Genomic DNA, 24,584 nt, shown 5'->3' with positions numbered 1-24,584 from the left:
CCGAAATAACAACACACAAATTGTATTCATTTAAACATTGCTTGGCCCTTTAGCTCTAGCCCTTACTGGCTAATTCTGATATCCGGATCAACCCATCTCTAATAATCTGTGAGCACCGGTCTTACCAAGAAGATTCTAGCCTACGTCCATCCTGGGTCAGAGCTTCATCGCTTGTGTCTGCCAGGGAGCGGGGCATGGCGTCTCTTCTGAGCCATCTGCTCCCGAGAGGAGAGCTGTCGAGTCTGAGCTCACTTCCTCTTCCTCCCAGCATTCTGTTCTGTTTTCTCCACCCACCTATGTTCTAACCTATGAGGGCCAGCCAAGCAGTTTCTTTATTTTTTTTTTAACCAATGAACTTCCTCCATCATTTCCCCTTTTTCTGTTTAAACAAAAACAAAGGAAGGCTTTAACTTTAACATAGCATAATTACATATAACAAAACAGTTATCAAGTAAAAATTACAATAATCTTTATCATAACTAAAGAAAACTATAACTAACTATTCTTAACTCCATCAAAAACTCCAGAAAGATACAATATTACCTAAGCAGACAAGAAAAAAGCAACTTTTAAAACTCTAGAAATGACAGAGACATCTCGCTGCCTGGACAGTCACCCAAAGTTCCTCTGTACCGTTGGGGCATCCATCTTTGGCCTACAGGCCCATAGTTTCTTGCAGACATTTCCAAAAAGCAGGAAATTTCAAAGGCAGTCACTATCTGCTTGTCCTGAAGAATGTCTTGCAGACTCTTTCATGAATCAGGAACCCCAAAAGACCATCTCACCTTTAGGCAAGTTCAGTAGTCCTCTCTCTGCAGGTTGTGTGTCCAGTTTATGCAATAGTCCAGGCAAGAACAGTTTCTTGCCCAAATGGCTATCAAACTCCATAAGGATCCTCTTCGATGCCCATCTTCTTCTTGAAGTAGTTTGGTGCTGCCAGGAGCAGAGTGTCTCATTGTCATGAAAAGTGCTAAATTATTAAAACATTAAATTTCCTATTCTATAGTCTTTGAAAGATATGAAGAATGTCTATCTAACTGAAATGTATCTCTATATATCTAGAAGAACTAACATGACTACAAGCTTGACCATTACTGATGATTATCCATTAACCTCTTTCTTAATTATACATTACATTTTTAATGAACTATACAATCACAATATCTTAATCAATAGCAGAAATATGCATATACATATAACAAAATTGACCTTAAATCTCTATCAATAAAGCAAAATATATACTAATACAAATTATTCATATCTATATCATATCCCCCTTTAAATGTTAAAGAACGTTTATAAACCATATTTGGGAACATGGGCACAGTTTGTTCTCTCCAAACTGCTTCCTGCTGAGTGGGGGCATCATTAATTAGGTCTTTCATGGTATAACCTGTGTGCTAGTTTCATCTCAGTTGGCAGTTGAGCGAAGCAATTTTCTGAAGATGTTCACACCAACGCTTCAGGAGGGCGTGGTCCTTCATACCATATCGGAATAGAAGAAATGAACAGGGTCTCATCCTCTGTGAAAACAAAATAAGAAACTCCTTTCCAAAGCATCGTGTCCTTAGATCCAAATTTCAAAGTCAAGGCATTTTCAAAATATCTATGTTGGATTAGTTCAGCAGCATTTATAAACAAATATCTTTTGGCATCTGTTGCTCCTTCCTCAGCATTCAAACAACTCAAAGAGAACACAATAGCATACAGTATCAAAATTCTCTGTCTATTTTCCATCTTTGTACAGCTTTACAAAAAATAATAAAAAAATTGAAATAATTGATGAAATTATTGGAGCCTTTGAACAGGTAAAGAAGGCACAAGGACAGGATTCAAAATGACCAGAAGCTGTCAGAGATGACTTACCGAAGGTTGTAGGTTCCTACCCTGTAATTTCCTCTGACAAAGCATTAAGTTCTAAAGTCCCAAAATGATCCAAAGAAGTTAGATGGATACCTATAAGAATGAATGATCTAAAATAAATTAAGCAAGCTTCTGTAACTTATAGATTGCATTCCACATTGGTAAGGAGAAGATAAACTTTTGGGTTTCTAGAATCAAATTATCCTCCATGTTTATGCCACCATCTGAAACATGGAGGATAATTAAAAATTCCAAAAGGAAATAGAAAATGTATATTCTATCAGACTTCCATGAATGATAAAAGACCAAAGCTAAGAGTGCATATTAATGGCATTAAAATTGTTAGTTTGATAGACAAAGGTGCAAATGTGAGTATCATTACTCCAGAATGTTGGCATCCAACTTGGCCTCTTCAAAATGCAGATGGTCAATTACTAGGAATTGGAACCATATCTCAAGTTAAACAAAGCATGAGAGGGGTTGACTGCAATTGGGCCAAAAGGTCAAAGAGAGAATCTGTGGCCATATGTGGCTAATATTGCAGTAATTTTATAGGGTCATGACATGCTGCAACAATGGAACACCCAGATTAACATTTCTGCAGTCTCAGGAACTCAATTCTGGGAAGGATATTATTATAAGTTACTATACACAAAGTACACCAGCCATTCAGTAAAGGAACATAAGGCAACTAGCAAAACTTTAGAGGTACTAGTGGTCCTACCTTTAAAATGGTTAACTAAGAAACAAATATGGGTTAAAAAATGGGCTCTAACTGGTAAAAAAGCTGCAGGATTTAGAGCAGCTGGTACAAGAAGGACTAGATGCTCACCATATTAAAGAATCAACTAGCCCTGGGAATTCTCCTGTATTTGTTGTTAAAAGAAATCTGGTAAATAGAGAATGATTACAGATCTAAGAGCTGTCAGTAAGGTAATTCAACCTATCGGCTCTCTACAATCTGGATTTCCTCTGCCTTCTCTATTACCAAAAGGATTGCCTCTTATAGTTAGTGATTTGGAAGATTGTTTCTTCACTCTGTCTTTCCAAGAAAAGTATAGAAAAAATTGCCATTGCAGTGCCTACTTATAATAATTCTCAACCTACTAGAAGATATCAATGAACTGTCCTCCCACAAAGAGTGTTCATTGACCCCACTTTGTGTCAATGCTTTGTAAGTCATCCATAGGAAATAATACATAAGCAATTTTCTAGGTCTAAAATTTACGGATGGCATTTTGCCATCTGATTTAAACATAGATACTTTAGAAAGAATGTTTGAAGAAGTAAAGGAAGTTTTGCCAAAATGAGGATTACCAATTGCTCCTGAAAAAATACAGAGAAGAGATTCTATCAATTACCTAGGTTACAAAATATGTTTGCAGAAAATTAGAACATTAGAAGAGACTGGGTGTGAACTCTTAATGACTTTCAAAGAATGTTAGGAGACATTTCCAGTCTAAGACTGGCTGTTGGGATAATTTCTGATCTAATAATTCATTTAAACAAAACCTTAGATGGTGATAAAGACTTGAATAGTCTCAGAGAATTAACAGTTGAAGTGGACAAGTAATTAACAATTGTTGAGGAGAAATTAGAGAAGGCACATGTGGATAGGGGGAATGAAATCTTAATTGTATTCTAGTCATATTGCATTCCAGAATTCTCCTACAGGAATTTTAATACAGAGGGATGATATTATATTAGAATGGATCTTTTTACCAAATAAACCAAGTAAAAAATTAAAACTTAAGTGGAAAAGTCTCTGAATTAATTATAAATTGTAAACTGAGTTTTCATCAATTGGCAGGTATAGACCCAGAAGAGATTATAGTGCCTTTTACTACTGATGAAATAAAACAAGTTATGTGAAAACAGTGAACCATGGCAAAGAGTTTCTGCTAGTTTTTTTGGAGAAATTAATATCAATAATCTCCAAAGCAATAGACTTGACCATATAAAGAGAACTTGTTTAATTCTTTCCCAAATTGTACATTATGCTCCAATAACTAGAGTCTATACATTTTATAGTGAAGCAAATGAATCAGAAGAATTAAGAAAGGTAGAACAAAGCCCTTAAAATTCTGTACAGAAGGCGGAATTATGTGTTATTTTTGTAATGCTAGGGGAGTTTTAAAGAATATCTTAATATAGTTACTGATTCACAATATGCAGAAAGAGTTGTCTTTCTTATTGAAACTGCTGAATTTATACCAGCTGATACAGAATTGACTTCATTATTTATCCAGGTGTAAGACATAATCAGGAATAGGCTTTGTCCTATATACATAACACACATCCAATCCCATATGGGTCTGCAAGGTCCTCTATTACAAGAAAATGCAGAAATTGATCAAGTATTGATCAGAAATGTGTTGCAGGCCTCGGAATTTCATAAAAAAATATGTCAATAGCCAGTGTTTAAAGAACGTTTTCTATTACATGGCAACAAGCTACAGAGAATATAAAGAAATGCCTTATTTGTTCTTTCAATAACCAAATAACAGTACCTGCAGGGTACTCAAATGAAAGAACTCTGGCTGGTGGATGTGTTCCACTTTTCAGAATTTGGAAAATTAAAATATGTACAGCACACCATTGACGCTTATTCAGTTTTTCAGTGGGCAACTGCTTTAAGCTCAGAAAAGACTGATTCAGTAATCACCTATTTATTGGAAGTTATGGCCATCATGGTTATACCTGCACAAATAAAGACAGATAATGGTCCAGAATATGTCTCTAGGAAAATGAAACATTTTTTGTGTATTATAATATTAAGCATATTACAGGTATACCACACAATCCTACAGGTCAGACAGTAATAGAAAGGCCAAACTTAACTATAAAAGATTAGTTAAACAAACAGAAAAGGGTGGAAAATACCCCCAGAAATAGATTACATAATGCTTTATTAATCTTGAATTTTTCTAATAATAATGAGAAAGGGACAGCAGCATCAGAGAGACATTGGATAAGAGAAAAGTCTTCTGAATTAAATAAGCCAGTGTATTTCAAGGACGCGTTGACCTCAAAATGGATGTCAGGAGATACGCTATTTGGGGGAAGCAGTTTTGTTCTTGTTTCCACAGGAGAAGAAAAAATATGATTACCATCAAAATTAATAAAGATTTGGTTTGAAAAATGAAACTTCTTGAGAAAGAGAAATGACAGCTCATTCACAGGGGTGACAATCATACAGGTGGTTATAAAATCTCACAAGGGTTTGAGAATTGGGGTAGGGTTCTGTTTTTGTCTTTACAGAAAAATACACATCTTTAAAAATTCAAGAGACATTGCATGTTTGGATGCTGACAGAAGAAAAAATAACTATTCAATAACTACCATCAAGAAAAAGGAATATGACTTGTATGGTTGGGTGATCAAAACACACACACACACACACAGAGAGAGAGAGAGAAGAGAGAGAGAGAGAGAGAGAGAGAGAGAGAGAGAGAGAGAGAGAGAGAGAGAGAGAGAGAGAGAGAGAGAAAGGGAGAGAGAGGGAGCTGGCTTTTGTGTTGGACAACTGCTCTGTCCCTCTCTAAATCCAAGCATGTTGGTAAAAGGAATATTTAGAATTTCTGTTCTCATGTCAAGAGTCATCTTGTATTGGACAGAAAGAGGAAAGTATTTAAAAAAAATACTTTTCTTCATACCTATTTTTGTCACTATTTTACCTTTCATTGAATATATGTCTGTATATGTCTATTTAAATAATGTTTGAGTTTTCCATAATGAACAATGAATTTTCCTGCAGTAATCTTTGAAATTTCCAGGAAGAAGATGGGCCTCACAACAACAACTCCACCTGGGTGATATGTTGTCGTGATGTTGATAGCACTACTATAAGACCTGTTTTAGATACCAACTGCTCAAGATGGTTCCAAATTCGTTAGCTGAATTGGTACACTTTTTTACAATGTTCTAGCTAAAATTCCAAATAGGAACCTCACAAAAACCCTACCAAATATTCAGAGATTCTTTGCAATTATACCAGACGATAATCTTGGAATTTAATCATTATTTTACTTTCACAGTATTTCATTGAAAGAACATTGTCCCCATGACAGCTTGAAATAATTCTAGAAGATGATATCTCCTCCCCCAACAGGGTTAGGGACATCATTTGGGTGTTGATTATAATTGGTATAAGGTTGGGGTTTGAGGGGAAATTATATAGGCTCAGGGATCTCTCTGAAAAAAAAAGGACGGGGAAATTGGATGGGACAAGAGATTAGTGTGAGCTAACTTACACTGATAATAATGGTGAGTAATAGAGTGACTACTTGTGAGCTGTTATTTATATTCAATTTACATTTGTATAGATTCTTGTATATTGATACAAACAAATTATATTGAGTATGTTCTTATTTTTGACTACAATATTTGTATATCTAGGCAAAGTTATTTCATCATATTGCATGCATGTAGGCTTCTACCTCTGCTTAAAACATTTCTATATATTGATACAATTGTAGAATATATTGCAATGTACTTTTCTACCTCCGATCAAGAGACTTCTAATTTTTTTTTTCACATTTTGAGGTCATCGTCCTCATTTGTTTCACATTTGTTTATTGTATATTATTCTAATATGAAGTATAAGTCTTTATGTTATATAGGTATTAAGAATTATAGATCAATAATCATCTATGTTTGTCATAGTTAGATTAATCAGGTTCTTTAGATACATAGAGATTGTATTCTACATAGATAAGCAATTTTCAACCACTTCAAAGAGCTATAGAAAATGGCATTTAAATAACTTAGTGTTCTGCTGAAGGATTGCTCCTGTCAGGCCTGAACTATTCCCGAGAGAATGTTGAGCACCAAAGACACTCCACTTTGGAGCTTGTTTTCTTCTTGGAAAAACTGGCCTTCGAGCAAGGAACTGCCCATGCATAAACCCTGGCAAAATGGACGATGTCTGGACAGGACAAACAGGTTACATGAAAAAAGACTGTTAAATCTTGCCAAGAGAGTGTAAGACAATATTAGAAAATTTCTCGCCTCTGAAAATAGCCTGTCAGTTAATCTATGCCTTAGCCAAAGTTTGTTGCTACAGTATTACAAATGAAACTTTGGGTCATTGCTCAGGGAGCCAATTGTCTCAGTCATTTGTTGTTCATTTTTGGAAGTTGCTTGATTGCACTTCCTGCCTACTCAAGTAATATTATTGCCGATCTTTGTTCTTCTATGGCATTTAAGACCTGATAGCTGTAGTTACTTTCCTTTCTTGACTTGGCCAAGTTATTTATTATACAAGACTTAAACTCATTAGGATAGAAAAACTTTTGAAACATTTATCATGATTCTTGCTTGAAATATTTGTTCTTATTGTATATTATTTTGTATTGGCTTAGAAGTCTCTGATTTAGATAAAAGGGGGAGGTGCTGTAGGAATTCCTACAGCCAGTAGCCATTAGGTTACCTGCCCACTTGGGTGTGGCCTCTTATACTATTTGTGCCAATGTAAAACTCACATCCAGCCTCTTTTCTAGCTGTGGGATTTGGTTGCTATTCTTTGTTCCAGCAGAGGACTGTAATTTGTGAGTCTACCCCTAAATAAATAACCTTCTAGTATTCTCAATTCTGAGCTAGTATGGGATTTCTTTTAAGTGTCCTTCTTCATTATAGTATTATTATTTTCTATTATTTAGCAGTTTCTGCTTGCCTTATTTATTTTTTTTTTCATTTCACTATTTCTCAGTATTTATTTTTGTAATTTGGTGCTCTTTCATCATATTAATGTTTGATTCTATTCTGATCCTTTTCTCTTTCATGCATTAGCATTCCTATATATTGTTTATTAATTTCTAATGTCATATGCCCTTAAATTTCTGCTTTTATGAGTAACACTCTTTATATTTTAGCTTCAAAGGATAGGTCTGCTTCATTTGATATTTCCACTTACCAGGCTTTTCCTTGGTATCTTGAATACATCATCTAATTCTTTTATATTGCATACAGTTTCTACTAATAAATCTCCTGCAAAGTCTGATGTATCTTCCATTATTCATGACTTGAGGCTTTTATTGCTTTCAGCATTCTTTGTCTTGTATTTTTTAATTTTCAAATTTTGTGAAAGTGTGTTTAGTAAAAATGTTTAGGATTACTTATGCTCTGTGAATCTGGGTATTCATATATCTTTGCAGATTTTGAAGTATTATGGCTATTATTTTATGAATAAGGTTTTAATGTGTTTTCTTTTTTTGTCTTTGCTCTCTGAAAATTCTCATACTCAAATGCAATAAGTTGTTCACTTAAGATTGTTTCATATGTTTAATAGTATTTCTCTAAATTCATCTGTTTTTGTCTGAAATATCAGTATTTGCCTCAAAATGTCAATCTTTTATTTCAGAGATTCTTTCTTTTTCTTTTTCTTATGTTTCACCAAAGGATTTTTTTCCACTGAAGATGGTATTTTGCAAAAATGATTACAGTTGCTACATTGTTGACTTGAAAATATACATTGCCTAATTCACATAAGGAATCTAGTTGGATCTTATGCCACTTCCTGAAGCTGTAAGATTTTAAATGAGTTATCTTCCATCCAGTAAAGTTCACAAAGTACTTGCTTTTGGAAATCTCAAATAATGAGCTTCCAGCCCCTAAAGCAAGATAGTGCATATAATCAGTGGTTATAGTAGTAGTTTTCATGCTTTAGCATTTGCAAAGTGAATACCTTCACTGGAGTTGAAGATTCCACATCAGACTCATAAGCTTGCTAAATGTTTTTAAATATTGTTCTTCATATCAAAAACAGGAATTATTATTCTGTCATGTGTAGTATATTTTTTCATTATGATAAACAACTCAGAAGTCATAAGGGTATTTTTAGAAGAGAACTATTAAATATTTTATTTACCAACTATTTAAATAATTATATGTACCAAAATTCTTACACTGCTTTAGTCAATTATCTTATTTGTCAAATTAAAGCAAGCTATTTTAAGAACTGATCAAGATAGAATTTGGTCAGGACCATCATCTGAAAACTTTCCAGTTATGTGGCCCAGTGTACTTGTAGTTGAGGCTTATGTGGACACAATTCATAGGCCATTGTACTTTCCCAAGAGCCTTTGCTGTAATTTTCCAAGAACTACAACTCCCAGAATTCCAGAAAGTTACATGGTCTTTGGGCAGGTGGGATTTACAGGTTAACTTAAGGTTTAGCATCACAACCCCCCACCCCCGGGCAAATTCTTGACTCAATGATGGGTACTTGTTTACATTTGGATCTAATAGCTATCAGTATAATCTTACCCAGATAGGAATTATTTTGTAGCTGTTGATAGAATAATAGCCAGTAGTAATTAGCAAAAGCCAAAAGGTCAAAGGCTCTGCAATAAATAATACATTTTTATTCTGGATATAGAAGGCCAAGTGTCTTAATCATATTGTAGAAAAAAATTAGTTAATGAATCTACTTGTTTTTAAATCTGATTCCATTTTTTTTTGATATATCAATTGACATGATAGGTAATGATTTTATCCCCTATATCAGGGAGTTTCCTTTGACTTAGCAATTTTCAGCCTTTTATGAGGGCAGGAATGATGTACTATCTTCTATGGCTGTTTCCATTAACTAGTTATGTTAACAAACTCTTTTTAAACTAAGAAATATGAGAATTACAATTTTAATCATTCTGGGAATTTTAAGAATCTTTAATTTTCAGAAGACTTACTATCCATTTTATTGTTAAAAATATAGGTGTGGTAGTGCACAACTTTGATCTCAGCACTCCAGAAGCTGAGGCAATGAGACTTCTATGAGTTCAAGACCAGCTTCATCTTCAGAATGAGTTCCAGATCAGCCGTAACAACAAAGTGAAAACATCACCTCAATTTTTTGTTACATTATTTATCTCTATGTTTTATATCCTCTATATATGTCTCATCTCTATATCCCCCTCTCTCTGGTGTGTGTATGTGTGTGTGCACATGCACACGTGCATAAAGGAGTAAGTCACAAATCAATCCCACACCAGTTTGGAATTATGATTAATAAAAGGGTTATTTTTTTCATTACCTGGACACCCAGACCTGAATAATCACACAAACTATATTAACTATAACACTGTTTGGCCAAAAGCTTAAGAGTACTTCTAGATAGTTCTTATGTCTTAAATTAATCCATTCAATTAATTTGTGTATCACTACGAGGCTATAGCTTTACCTCATAATTTACATGTCTGATTCCTTTGGAGGTTGGCTGGCATTTTTCAATTTAAGAGCTACATGGCATCTCTTTGAATTTGCCTATTCTCTCTTTATATCTTTGTTTGGATTTTCTACCTGGTTTTATTCTTTCATACCATAGGCCAGAGGGCTTCTTTATTAACCAATGGTAATAAAACATATTCACAGCATAAAGTGAGAAATTCCACATCATTAGACTCAGGTGCAGATGTGCCTACTATTACTGCCAAATCTTGGCATCTGAAATGGCCTCTTCAGGGGGCAGATGTTATATTCCTAGGAATTGAAACCCTATCTCAGTTAAAACAAGTCCAAGACCCTCCCTACTATATCGAGACTGAGCAAGGTAATCATCCAAAAAGAATGGGTTCTCAAAAAGCCAGTAAGGCAATAGGGTAAATCCTGATGCCACTTCCAGTGGCTTAGCAGTATGCCCTAACCAAACAATTGTCACCTACATTAAGAGGGTCTTGTTTGAACCTATGCTGGTTTATTCCCTATATGACTGGAGTTGGTAAGCTTTAGATAAACTGTTTCAGTGGGTGTCCCCATCAAGCTCTTGACCTCTTTGCTCATAGTCTCACTTCTCCCACTCTTCAACTCGACTTTAGGAGCTCAGCCTAGTGCTACACTGTGGGACTCTGCTTCTGTTTCCATCAGTTGATGGATGGAGGTTCTATGGTGACATTTAAGATACTCATCAATCTGACTACAGGGCAAGGCTAGTTTGGGCACATGCTCTTCTGTTATTTAGAGTCTTAGCTGAGGTCATCCTTGTAGATTCCTGGGAATGTCTGTAGTGCCAGGTTTCTTGCTATCCCAATAATGGCTTTTTCAAACAAAATATCTCTTTCCTTGTTTTCATCTCTGTTCTTCTTCCATCTCTACTATCCTGTTCCTCAACTTCTCTTCCCTACTCCCTTCCTTTTCTACCTTTCATTTTCCAACCCTATGTTCTCAATTTTGTCTGGAGATCTTATTTATTTCACCAAAATATCACCCTTCACAATAGTCACAAAAATTTTAAATATCTCGGAGTAACACTAACCAAAGAAGTGAAAGATCTGTTCAACAAGAACATTAAGTCTCTGAAGAAAGAAATTGAAAAAGGTACCAGAAAATGGAAAGATCTCCCATGCTCTTGGATAGGTGGGATAAACTTAAAAAAATGGCAATCCTACTAAAAGCAATTTATAGATTTAATGAAATACCCATAAAAATCCCAATATAATTCGTCACAGACTTTAAAAGAACAACAATCAACTTCATATGAAAAAGCAAAGCAAGAAAAAAAACATAGCCAAAACAAGCCTACACAATAAGGGAACTTCCACAGGCATCACTATTCCTGACATCAAGCTCTATTACAGAGCTACAGTAATAAAAAGAGCTTGGTATTGGCATAAAAACATAGATTGATCAATGCAATTGAATCAAAGAGCCAGATATTTCTCCACATATCTATGAACACCTGATTTTTGACATTGAAGCTCAAATTATACAATGAAAAAAAGAAAGCACCTTCAACAAATAATGCTGACTTAACTATATGTGAAGATGTAGAAGAATGAAAACAGATACACATCTATTCCCATGTACAAAACTCAAGTCTAAGTGGATTAAAGATTCAATATAAATCTGACCACACTGAAACTTATAGATGAGAAAGTGGGAAGAAGCCTCCAATATACTGGCACAGGAGACTACTTCATAAATGTAATACCATTAGCACATGCATTGAAAGCAAAAATAAATAAATGAGACCTCCTTAAGCTGAGAAGCTTCTGTAAAGCAAGGACACAATCAATGATACAAAAAGGCAACCTATTGAATGGGATAAGATCTTCATCAACCCTACATCAGAAAGAAGTGAAATTATTAATATTAGTCTCTGTGTGCTTATTTGGGACTGAATGGCTGTGGGCTTGGGTGGGACAGAAACTTCTATTTGTTCAAAGAAAATATTTGTGTGGTAACTGTATATCTGGACCCACAAAACTGCAATTATACATTTCATAGCAGTGAATAATAGAATTCTCAGGGATGGTTTCATCATGACATATAATACAATGTTTTACTAAATTGGAAGTTGAAACAACTACCAGTCATTTTGGGTTTTTCCCTAAACCAGTATACAGAGGTGTCATTGTGCCTGGGGTTCTTAATGCTTATGGCCAAGGGAAGGCATGGTTGCCATGCAAAACTAAAACATATAACATTGTATTTTTTCCTATTCTTTAAGAAATAACATTTTCATGTCCAAAAGTATATGTGATTATTCTCTATATTGGCCCACTTAATATAAAAATAATGGAGATGCAGATTCTCTCAGAATAAAAGATTGATTAAAATATAAAAAAAGAAAGAAGGGTGATCTCCAAAATATATAAAGAACTCAATTAATTAGACATCAACATTCTGAATAATCAAATAAAAAGTGAGGTACAAATATAAACAAAGAATTCTCAGCAGAAGAATCTCAAAGGGTGAAAAGACACTTAAGTAAATGTTCAATATCATTAGCCATCAAAATTGCAAATCAAAACAAATCTGAACTACTATCTTAAACCAGTCAGAAAGGCTAAGCTAAAAACCCCAAAGATAGTACCTTTTACTAATAAGGAAAATGACAAATTATGGTATGAAATTGAACCTTGGCAAAGAGCTTTATTAATTTTTTGGAGAGATTAAGAACAACTATCCACAAAGCAAGAGAATTCAACTTATAAGGAGAATTTACTGAATTCTTCCTCAGATTGTACAGGATTCTGTTGTAGGGATGCAACTTGTTGGTTCCCAGCTGCTTAGCATCTCAGAGCCAAAATCATCACACAGGAACTGTATTAAATAAATCACTGCTTTGCCCATTATCTCTAGCTTCTTATTGGGTAACTCCTACTTCTTAATTTAACCCATTTATTAATCTGTGTATCATCACGTGGCTGTGGCTTACTGGGTGAAGTTATGTCCAGCATCTGTCTCTGGTGAGGGCTACATGGTTTCTTTCTGACTCTGCCTTCTTTTTCCCAGCATTCAGTTTAGTTTTCCCTTCCAAGACATTTTCTTTATTCATTAACTAATAAAAGCAACACATAGACCTCCCACACCATTTCCCCTTTTCTGTTTAAAAAAAAGGAAGGCTTTAACTTTAACATAGTAAAATTGCATATAACAAAATAGTCATCAAGTAATAATTACAATTACAATGTTTATATCTACTTTATATTTTGTCATATCTAAGAAAAACAATAATTATAACTATAAATTCTTCAACTCCATCAAAGAATCCAAGGGATATAATATTATCAATGTAAACAGAAAGTACAGTATAAGCCACTTCCAAATCTCTAAAATTGATAGAGACTTCAAGCCATCTGGACAGCCACCCAAAGTTGTTTTGATTTTTGGGGGCATCCATATTTAGCCTACAGGTCTTTAGCATCCAGCAGTTTTCCACAAAGCAGGAAATTTCAAATACAGTTCTGCCTATATTGGCAGTTTGTCAGTTAATTTCTTCTGTGTCCTGTCGAATGTCTAGCAGACTCTTTCATGAAGCAGGAACTCTGAAGGATTGTCCCACCTTTAGGCAAGTTAAGCAGTCATTTCTCTGTAGGTTCTGCATGTCCAGGTCATCAAGCAGTCCAGGCAAGACCATGGTCAGCCAACTCCATAACGAGCCTCTTCAATGCCCATCATGCTCTTCCAGTAGCTTGGTGCTGCCAGGAGCAGATGTGTCTCACTGTCATGAAAAGTCTTAAATTCTTAAACATTTTAAATGCCATATTCTGAAGTTCTCTGAAAGATGTGATGAATACCTATCTAATTGAAATATATCTCTATAAATTTAGAAAATCTAACTAACTTGACTATTACAGATGACTCTCTATTAACCTATATTCCTTAATTATAGATTACATTTTTAAATGAGCTGCACAAACCCAATATCTTAATCAAGAGCAGAAATATACATATACAAAAATTGATCTTAAGTTTGTATCAATAAACCAAAATCTATACCAATGAAAACCTCTATAGCATATCCCCCTTTAAATGTAATGAAACATTTATAAACAATATTTGGGAATATTGGCATAGTTCTTCTCTGATCTGCTTCCTGTTGTTTATTGGGTGTATCAATTTTGTGAGGTGTTCAAGGTGACCTTTCAGGGGAACTTGGAACATCAAACTATATTAACCTGGAATGAATCGACAGGTTTTTACCCTCTGTGGAAACAAAAGAAGAACCTCATTTCGAAAGAAACATATCCTTAGTCTCAAATTCTGAAGTCAAGAACCTTTAAAATATTTGTGTTGGTTTAGTTTAGCAGCCCATACAATGAAATATCTCTCAATAAGTAGCTCTTCAACAGTCAAAAAACTCAAAGAAACACAATAATATACATAATCTCCACTTGCTGTATATATTTCATTCTTATGTGGCTTGTTTTTACTATATTACCTTTTAATATTTATTTTACTGTCTTTACTACTATAATATGTCACTGTCTGTACTCTGTCTCTTTAAAGACTTTATTTTTCGGACTAGCTGAACATAGCGGACAATGAGGAATACTGAGAATTCAAGAACAATTGCAGTGGGTTTTTGATCCTACTGCACGTACTGGCTTTGTGGGAGCCTAGGCAGTTTGAATGCTCACCTTACAAGACCTGGATAGAGGTGGGCAGTCCTTGGGCTTCCCACAGGTCAGGGAACCCTGATTGCTCTTCGAGCAGATGAGGGAGGGGGACTTGATCGGGGGAGCGGGAGGGAAATGGGAAGCGGTTGTGGGGACGAGGCAGAAATCCTTAATAAATAAATAAATTTAAAAAATAAAAAAAACAAAAATAAAAAAAAACAAAAACAAAAAAAATGTTTACTTCTTTTTATAAATCTCGATACTTTTTTTCTTCTCTCCCAAGCCTACATACATTTATCCATTATTGTGACCTATTTAGAGGTCTTTTCCATCTGAATTTGTTTTTATTGTGTAACTCAAGCCTTTTCTGACCAGGATGGCTCCTTAAAATGCTAAGCGCTTCTTAAAAATAAAACAAAAAAAATCGTATCTGTGACATTACTAGGATACATACAGTACTTTCTGCTTGCTCTACATAGTCCAACATAGTGGAAGTCTGTTCACTGCCTCTGCAAGCCTTGCACATTGCCCCAGTTCCAAGTATATAGTGGCTCTATATTGAGCCATTAAGTAGTTGTACCACTCTGCTAGTTTGCACTGACAGCCCAGCCCAAGAATCCACAGTTTAAAACCAGCATGAATTATTTATTTATTTGTTTGTTTATTTATTTTGCTACTGCTGAATCAGGGAAACCTCTCTTAAAAGAGCTGTGGCATGTCATCAGCAAACAGCAAGAAGCCATGTTAAGCTCTGTATTTTTGTATCTACAATTCCTTTTCAAGCTCTCTCAGGTTTTTAAATGGATTTAATTGGCCTTGTGGGTGCCATTTTTTTTTCCAGAGGGCTGCTTGTTGGTTCCAGGCTGCTCAGCGCTGAAATGGTCACACAGAAACTATATTTAAATCCCTGTTTGGTCAATAGCTTAAGCATATTTTAGCCTAATTTTTACATCTTAATTTAATCCATCTCCATTAATCTGTGCATAACCATGAGGTGGTGGCCTACCACCAAAGTTTCAGCATGTCTGTCTCTGGCAGTAGATCCATGACTTTTCTGTGACTCTGCCTTCTCTCTCCTAGCATTCAGTTTAGTTTTTCTCACCTGTCTAAGTTCTTAGTGTCAACAGGCCAAGGCAGGTTTTTTTTTTATTCATTAAACAATAAAAACAACACATAGACAGAAGGACCCCACACACCAGGACTCACCAATAACTGTAGTCCCTGCAGTCTATACTGATGCAAATAATTTTTGAAAGGCAGGTAACAAATTAGAAAATTTAAGTAAAGTGAATCAAAGCCCTTATAATTTTGTCCAAAATTCAGAAATATATGCTACTCCCAATGCAAGGAGAGGAAGTAGATTCAGGACCTAAACAGAGCAAGCTAGACTAGTTAATTGGGTGAGTTCTGGGGTCAGCAAGAATCTTGCATCTGTAACTATGGAGGAGAGCAATTGAGAAAGACATACAATGTCAACTTTCTCACATATAAATATGCAGATGTGTGCTGTGCTCTCATATGTAAATGCACACACAAATATAAACATGTAAACACATATGCACACCATGCACATATATACTAAAAACAATACAAAGAAAAAAAAGCTCAAGTTTTAGAAGAATCTACTGAAGTCCAAATTATCATTCATAATATTTGTGCATTTTGAGATATTTGAATAGCTATATTTCACAGTGTTATAACATATGCTTTATAATATGGGAGTAGGGAAGCAGCCAGTTAAGTAAGAATGACCAGGAAATTAGGCTAGTATATAAAAAAAATGTTAAGAAGTCTTAAAATCAGCTGTGGAGAATCCCAATTATTTTATTAGTAAGAGGTGTTTTCAATAAAAAAGAAAGAAAAGTTTAATTTCAGAAAGATTATCAATGGAGAAAAAAGAATATCAATCTTGAATTTCCATTTAATAAAATTGGATACCAGCATTTTATGTTTGCACAGAAACATTCATGGAGGGCAGGACTAGCTTTTCTTTGCTCTGAGAGACTCAAATTTCATAGCCAAGAATCTGATATACTGACATGAACCCTTTAGTAAAGACAGTGAAATCTGAGGATAGCATTTCAAGTCATGGAGCCAGATAATGGTCAAAACACATTTCCATTTTATAAGAGAATATCTTATTCAAGATATGAGTAAAATTTCTTGAAATAAGTGAAAAGGAAGCAAGGAAGAAAAAGAAAAAAAAATATCATTTACAATTAAACCTTTGAAATTCTAAATTATATTTCAATGCATAAGGAAATGTATGATTTATTTTCTATAAAAATAAGGCAGGTATATTCCCAAGAGTGGTATTGCTGGGTCCTGGGGTAGGTTGATCCCGAATTTCTGGGGGGAGTTTGGGGGAATGGGACAGTTGGGATAAAGGAAGGGTGGATATGGGAGCAGGGAAGTATATATCTTAACTAAGGGAGCCATCTTAGGGTTGGCAAGAGATTTGAACCTAGATGGGGCTCCCAGGTTCCCAGGGCGATGTCCCCAGTCAGTTCCTTGGGTAGCTGAGGATAAGGAAGCTAAAATGGCCCTATCCTATAGCCATATTGATGAATATCTTGCATATCACCATTTAACCTTCATCTGGCGATTGATGGAGATAGAGACAGAGATCCACATTGGAGCACCAGAATGAGCCCCCAAGGTCCCAATGAGGAGCAGAAGGGGGGAAAACATGAGGAAGGAAGTCAGGATTGCGAGGGGTCCACCCACCCACTGAGACAGTGGGGCTGATCTATTGGGAGCTCACCAAGGCCAGCTGGACTGGGACTGAAAAAGCATGGGATCAAACCGGACTCTCTAAACATGGCGGACAATGAGGGCTGATGAGAAGCCAAGGACAATGGCACTGGGTTTTGATCCTACTTCATGTACTGGCTTTGTGGGAGCCTAGCCAGTTTGGATGTTCACCTTCCTAGACGTGGATGGAGGGGGGAGGACCTTGGACTTTCCACAGGGCAGGGAACCCTGACTGCTCTTCAGACTGGAGAGGGAGGGGGAGAGAAATAGGGGAAGGGGAAGGAAAATGGGAGGCTGGGAGGAGGCGGAATTTTTTTCCAACAAATAAATAAATAAATAAATAAATAAATAAATAAATAAATAAGGCAGGTTAAGAACTATAACATACTTGTGGAGGACCTAGCTTAGTGTTTTATGAGAGTCCTACCAGTGTGGGTGGTTAGGTTTGTGACCCTTTTACCTGCTTTTGGGATTTATTTACTCTGGGATAAGAAATCTGAAGAGTGGGATATGATATGCAGTACATTTTTGATGTCTGTCTACAAATATCAGAAACAATATTACATGGAAATAAAAGAGCATCTTATTATCCTATAATTGTGATTCTATTACACACTATATCTTCAAGCTTCTATTGTTTATATATTTCCTTGGTGAGCCTGAGATTTATCTTCTGAAAATTATGTACAATCATCCTACCAATTCTAACCATTTTACAAAATTTATTTAGGCAGTGTCATTCAAAATGTCATCCACAGAGAAAATGGTACATCATTTTGGTGCATACACATATATTGAATGCATTTTTATTTTGTTCTTTTGTAGTTTCTTTTAAATGTTTTGATGTTTTCTTCCTCATTCATTTTTTTTCCTGAAGACCAGGATCCCATGTGATTTCCTTACAATTATTACTTCATGTTTATGTATCCCATGTAAATAAAATGATTGACTTAGTTTTATCCTTACGGTCTTAAATCATATTCACATTACTCAATTATCATAATAAAGAATAAAATAATAAAATAAACAGAAACACATATAGTAAGACACTTTAGTTCACTTCATACAATAAAAAATACTTTATTTTTGCTGACTGATTAAGGAGGGCTCATTAGGGATTATAGACTGAAACATCAAGTCTGGGACTTTCAAGGGTCTTACTACATCATCTGCATATATACTATGTCTGTTACCTTGGTGTTTTATGGGAGTTCTAACAATCTGAACAGGTTTGTGTCTTTGGAAGTATGGTTGTCACTGACTCTTTTGCCTGCTCTTGAGAATCTTTTCCTCCTATTGGCTTGTCTTGTCTGGCTTTGATATAAGGGCCTTCAAATTGTCTCATTAGATCTTGTTTCGTTATGTTTCATTTTTATCTCTTGTAGGCCTACTGTTTTCTTAAGATAGAGGTGGGGAAAGTTGGGAAGTGTGGAGGAAGAAAATTGTGGTCAGGAGGTATTGTGTGAGTATAGTGATATTTTGTTTGTATTTAATTAATAACGCTTGCCTAATCAGAGTGAAATGTTAGCCACACTAGTCAGTCATACAGTCCAGGCAGTGGCGGCACAAACCTTTAATCCCTGCAGTCACACTAGTTAGCCATAAAGGTTGGGAAGTGGTGGTACATGCCATTAATACCAGAATTTGAGAGGAATACAAGGTAGAATGAGACAGGAACTTCCCCTCTTTTGAGTCAGATTTTGTAGAGATAAGAGCTCTCTACTGATTGGCTGCTTTGTTTCTCTGATTATTCTGCTCAAACCCCAATATCTGTCTCTGACTTTTTATTAGTCATGCTACATGTGAGAGAAGAATCTATGTAAGAAATAAGAATAAAATCAGGAAAAAAGTGTCATTGTACCTTATTAGTTGTAAGTTTCCAAAACTAAAATAACATTAATTATAGTAATAAATAGAATAATATATAGTAACTAATGAAAGTCCTTTTAAAAATATAAGGATGTATTGTCCAAGTAAAAATATTACTAGCCACCATATTAACAAACTTGATGAGGGAAAACCAACTCTATAGTTTCAGAAACAATATTTGGTGAGAGGCAATATGATTTTTATGAAAATTCTGAGAACACCATGAATTTAAAGGAACTTCCATAATATAACCTTGTTCAGTTGCAACATTGCTAAAGCTTTTACCATATTTGGACTAAAGCAAAAAGTCAATTATCTCATCAGTTCTATTTAACATTTTTTCTGAAGGTTTTCAAAATTAAAGATAATGAATATGTCATAAGAACTGGAAAAGAAATGAAACTGTCATTTTTCACAAATGACATGATTATACATATAAAAAACTCAGAGATTACCTTTACTCAAATATTAAATTTAATAGGATAATTTAAATATAATGCTTCTTATAAGGTTTATCTGAAAAATAACAAAAAGCTATTTATATCTATTCACATAAATTAGAACAGTTAAAATTCTAAATGTTATTAAAGGTGTTAATTTTAAATATAAAAACCTTTAATGAATTTAATAGAATAAGTAAAATTCTTATACACTGTAATTCTCAAAACAGAAAGAGTGCAAAAATGATGAGAAAAGGGTGCAATACCACTTCAATGGACAGATGCTGTGAATTTCTATAATCTTCTACAGATTGGCACCGGGCAGTGGGAATGCAGCTCACAGCTCCTTTCACTACACATCCTCATGCTGCAAATACATATAAAAATGCAAATACTTATAAAATATTTTTAAAACTTAGAAAGAGAATATAATTTGGATCAAAAACCTATGTTGGGATATTTATCTTAAATGCATGAGTCACAGGATTCAATTCCAAGCATAATCAAATAGCAAAATTGCAATTTAGAAATTGAATATTTGCAAATTTCATGTTAAAAAAAACAAAGAATTAAGTTTCAAAGTAGCAAAAAACACTATAGATACACGTGTGTGTGTGTGTGTGTGTGTGTGTGTGTGTGCGTGTGTGTGTGTGTTTGGAAAGGGGGGAGGGACTCGTCTTGCTTGTAATAAAGATGCTTCTTTCAGAGGAAATAGATAATTCCAGAAAAGCTACAAAGGTTTCATTTAAAATGTCATTTAGTAGGGTAAACTATGCATGTCACAGTGAGCATGTGCAGGTCAGGAGACAACTTTCAGGATTTGGTTCTATCCTTCCATTCAAGTCCTTAGATCTTCGTAGCAAAAATGCAAAAACTTTTTACCAGTTGAGCCATTCAAACAACTCCCAAAGTTACGTTTTTATTTGTAGACTAAACATGTTTGTGGTCAGATATTCAAATGGGACAATATGAAGCTTCTGGAGCAATGGTTCTCAACCTTCATTACTGTGACACTTTAACACAGTTCTTCGTGTTTTGTTTATCAAACATAAAATTATTTTATTGTCATTTCATAACTAATTTCTACTGTTATGAATTGTAATGTAAATATCTGATTGCAGGATATTTGATATGTTACCCTTGTGAAAAGGTCATTTGTCCCTCATACAGTTCATGACCCACATGTGGAGAACCACTGGTCTATAGAGACCAAGGAAAATTAGGGCCTTATATCTCATTAGGAAATGCAAAACACTAAGTTTATACATGAAACAGAAAATAGAAACTGTAAACTTACTTAAATTTTCATTTACATAATTTATTGTTATTTTGCTTACATGAGGTGTACATAATATAAACTACCAATTTAACAAATAATCATTGTCAACAACCCAGTAGCATTTAGTATATGCACAATATTGTACAATTATCATCACCCTTTTTTACTTGGAAAACATTTTTTTTTGTCATCCCGAAAGGAAATTTTACAGCCACAACCATCTAAACATAACAGTGTCAAGTATATATTGAATATATGCACACACATACATATATAGGATCAAAATTAGGTTTAGTTTTAGAAACTATAGGTATTGAATCCTTTTTACTATATCAAGTAATCCTGGTCTCTCTTTTTTTTAAGAAAAAAAAACAAAGACCTATTTCTGACATTAATTTACCATTTAATTTCATCCGGAAGTTGACAACAATCAGTGACTAGCTAAACACGAATAGAATTCTTAATCACTGTGTTTCTATCAAAGCATTGTGGAAAATTCAAGTCTTTTAGTTTTTTTAACCTAAGGAGTTTTAGACTCAGAATACATAGAACTTTCCCCACACCTCCATGCTAATACCACATAACCCCTTTTCAAGCCCATGACTGGCAGAATATGTTTCTTTGTGAAGCAAGGAGATTTGGTGGGAGAAATGATTCTCTATTGGCTTTATCTAATGAAGCATCTCTTTTTTGTTAACTGGCAAGGCTTTGGAACTGGCAGCTCTGAAAACTTCATCACAAGGGACCTAGCACTAAACCAGTTTATTAATTGGTATGCTGCCTCTAGGGTTTGCAAGACTAGTAATATAGTCTGGTGGTATCAGTGTTGGGGGAGATTTCCTTGGGAGTGTTGATTCTCATTTAAAAACAAATAGCAAAGTGTAAATTGAAAAATATAGTCACATTTATTTACACTAACCCCCTGTCTGCTAAACTCATCAGTCTGTGGAATCGGATAAGCACTCCACCAGATTTTGTTCTCCTAATGGAGAGTAAAAGAAGCTCTGCAGACTGTTCATTCTTCATTCCTCTCCTCACTTCTTCGTGCTAATTTCTCTTTCCATTTTAATTCTACCAGTCTGTCTCTATCTTAATGGCTCCAGTTTCTAAGCAAATGCATATTTATTGTGGGGTGTATTTGGTGTGCCAAATCAATGCTTTATGCTTTAAAGCTTAACATAAATGTAGCTAAATTTAATCTTCCTCTGGGAGTAAGGCACAGAGTGTTGGGAACTTATGAATATATTTATACTTGTTGTGATTTCAATTTACCTTTTCTCTTGTAACTTAGCTATTTAATGCCTCATAATTTTAAAGGATATTAGAAATGACATAGTAAGCGAGATTTAGTTTGTGCCTGAAGTTGTCAAATTAAAGAGAAGCCATTTCCTAGAATTACAGAATTATAGCATATTTGAATGCATAAAATCCAATTTTCTCATTTTCAATTTTGAAGGAAACTCACATGCCAAATATAATGGGGGGTCAATTAAGGTTGCAAAGAAACTCTGCTGTGGTATCTTTGTAACTGTCTAAAGATCTGATTTGATACCTGTGGGGAGCACAGATTATAAATGATTCAGGCATTGCTTTAAATATGCATGGAACAGTTGTTGTCTTCATTACAGTGAATAAAACTAAGATACTTTATTGTTTCTATTTTATGAATGGAGAAATAGAGGAAAACAGCAGATATATGACTTGACCAATGTGCTATGGAAAGAAGTAATTAAAGTTTGCAGACTTTTAAGTCAGGCATTATATTTCCACAGACCAGACTGAGGGAAGCTCTTTAGATCTGGGAGTAAGCATGCAGAAGTACCATGTGATCATGATCAAATCAATCTGCAAAGAGAAAAGAATCAGGGTAGGATTGAAATAAGGCAGAGGACAGCTGAATGACCTTATGGTGAACTATAACAAAAAGACTGGAAGAAACATAAAAGGAAAGAAAGAAGGGCAACAAAGGAGAAGAAACAACACAAAAATCCAAAGAAAATAAATGCCTGGTCATTTTCTATGCACTCTAGATAGCATCTGGCACAGTGATTTTGGTGAGATTTCCCTTGGCTCTTATAACAAATTGACTTACTTTCTTGATCATCCTGAAATAAATTTCTGTTACTGATTCCATATACCTGAAGGTCATTGAACTAAATAAAGACCATTAACTGCTACTTTATACTAAGGATAAGTATTTTGTTTGTATTTAGTTTTCATAAATAAGTACTTGAAGTTACATACTATAACAAATAAGGATATTTTCTTAGTTATTTTTAAAAAATCATGCCATATATACATTGAGTGAGGATGCTAATATCCCCATGGTGAAGGCAATATATTATTGAGTGTGACACAGGTAGAAGATATTGCAACAAGATAAGGAAACCTAAGAATAAAGAGAGGGATCATAGACAGAGGCTAGTTAAGTATTTGTTTGTTTATGTCTGCTTATTTTTGATAAAAAATAAAATTAAGGCTGGAAAGGTGCTATCACTAAGCTGTATACCAGGCCACTTGTTCCTTTCTAATAACTCTCATAAAAATAAATCACATTTTTGCCCCTCAAATTTCGTATCACTCGCATGAAACTTGCAAAATGTATTAATTACATTCCAAGTTATCCTAGGATATTAACTCCTTATAAAATCACTCAAAAATCTAATTCCAAATTCTCTGACAATGAAAGGAGAACATTTTATGTAAGAACCTGTAAAATAAAAATTAAAGGAATATTTTCTTACTTACTTTCAGATGCATTCCATTCTCCATTCCTCTGAGGCAAATGAATTTTGTACTCATAATTTGAGGTCACCTCTCATGAACTGGTGATCTTTTACTCACAATGTCTACTGTCCCATATCTTTATTCTACCCTTCTTTTTTCTTTCAGATTTGTTTCCTCAAAGGCATTAAACAAATTTACCAGTTAAAAAAATTTAAACACTGATTATACCAATATGCAAGATTTGGTACAAATGTATACACACACACACAAACACACACATTTATATACCCAAATATACCATAAACCATAGAGCACCCCCTTTCCTTTTTCACTATGTAGTGAAAGTAAAATAAAATAATAATCTGAGAACTGAGAAGAGAATCTGAAACAGACTGTGGTGGTTTGAAAGAACATGGCTCCCAAAGGGAGTGATATTTTTAGGAGGTGTTGCCTTGTTGGGGTATGTATGGCATTTTTGGAGAAAGTATGCCACTGTGAAGACAGGCTTTGAGGCCTCATTGTACTCAAGCCACTTCCAGTGAGACAGACAACTTCTTGTTGCCTCCAAGTCAAGATGTAAGACTCTCAGAAACTTATCTAGCACCATGTCTGCCTGTATGCAACTATGATGAAAATGGAATAATCTCTGAAAATGTAAGCTATCCTGTAGCATGATTAATAAAAACCCAAAGACAGATATTGGGGCTCAACCTGAAGGTCAGAAAGAAAAAAAAAAAAACAAAAAACAGCCAGACACTGGCTCTTACCTCTATTTCAGTCTGAAATGGTGATCCTGCCTCCAGGAATCTCAGA

This window comes from Microtus oregoni, unplaced genomic scaffold, assembly GCF_018167655.1.
Source record: "Microtus oregoni isolate MIOR12 unplaced genomic scaffold, Mior012 000052F_000, whole genome shotgun sequence".
Lineage (NCBI taxonomy): Eukaryota > Metazoa > Chordata > Mammalia > Rodentia > Cricetidae > Microtus > Microtus oregoni.
This window is presented reverse-complemented; position numbering follows the sequence as displayed.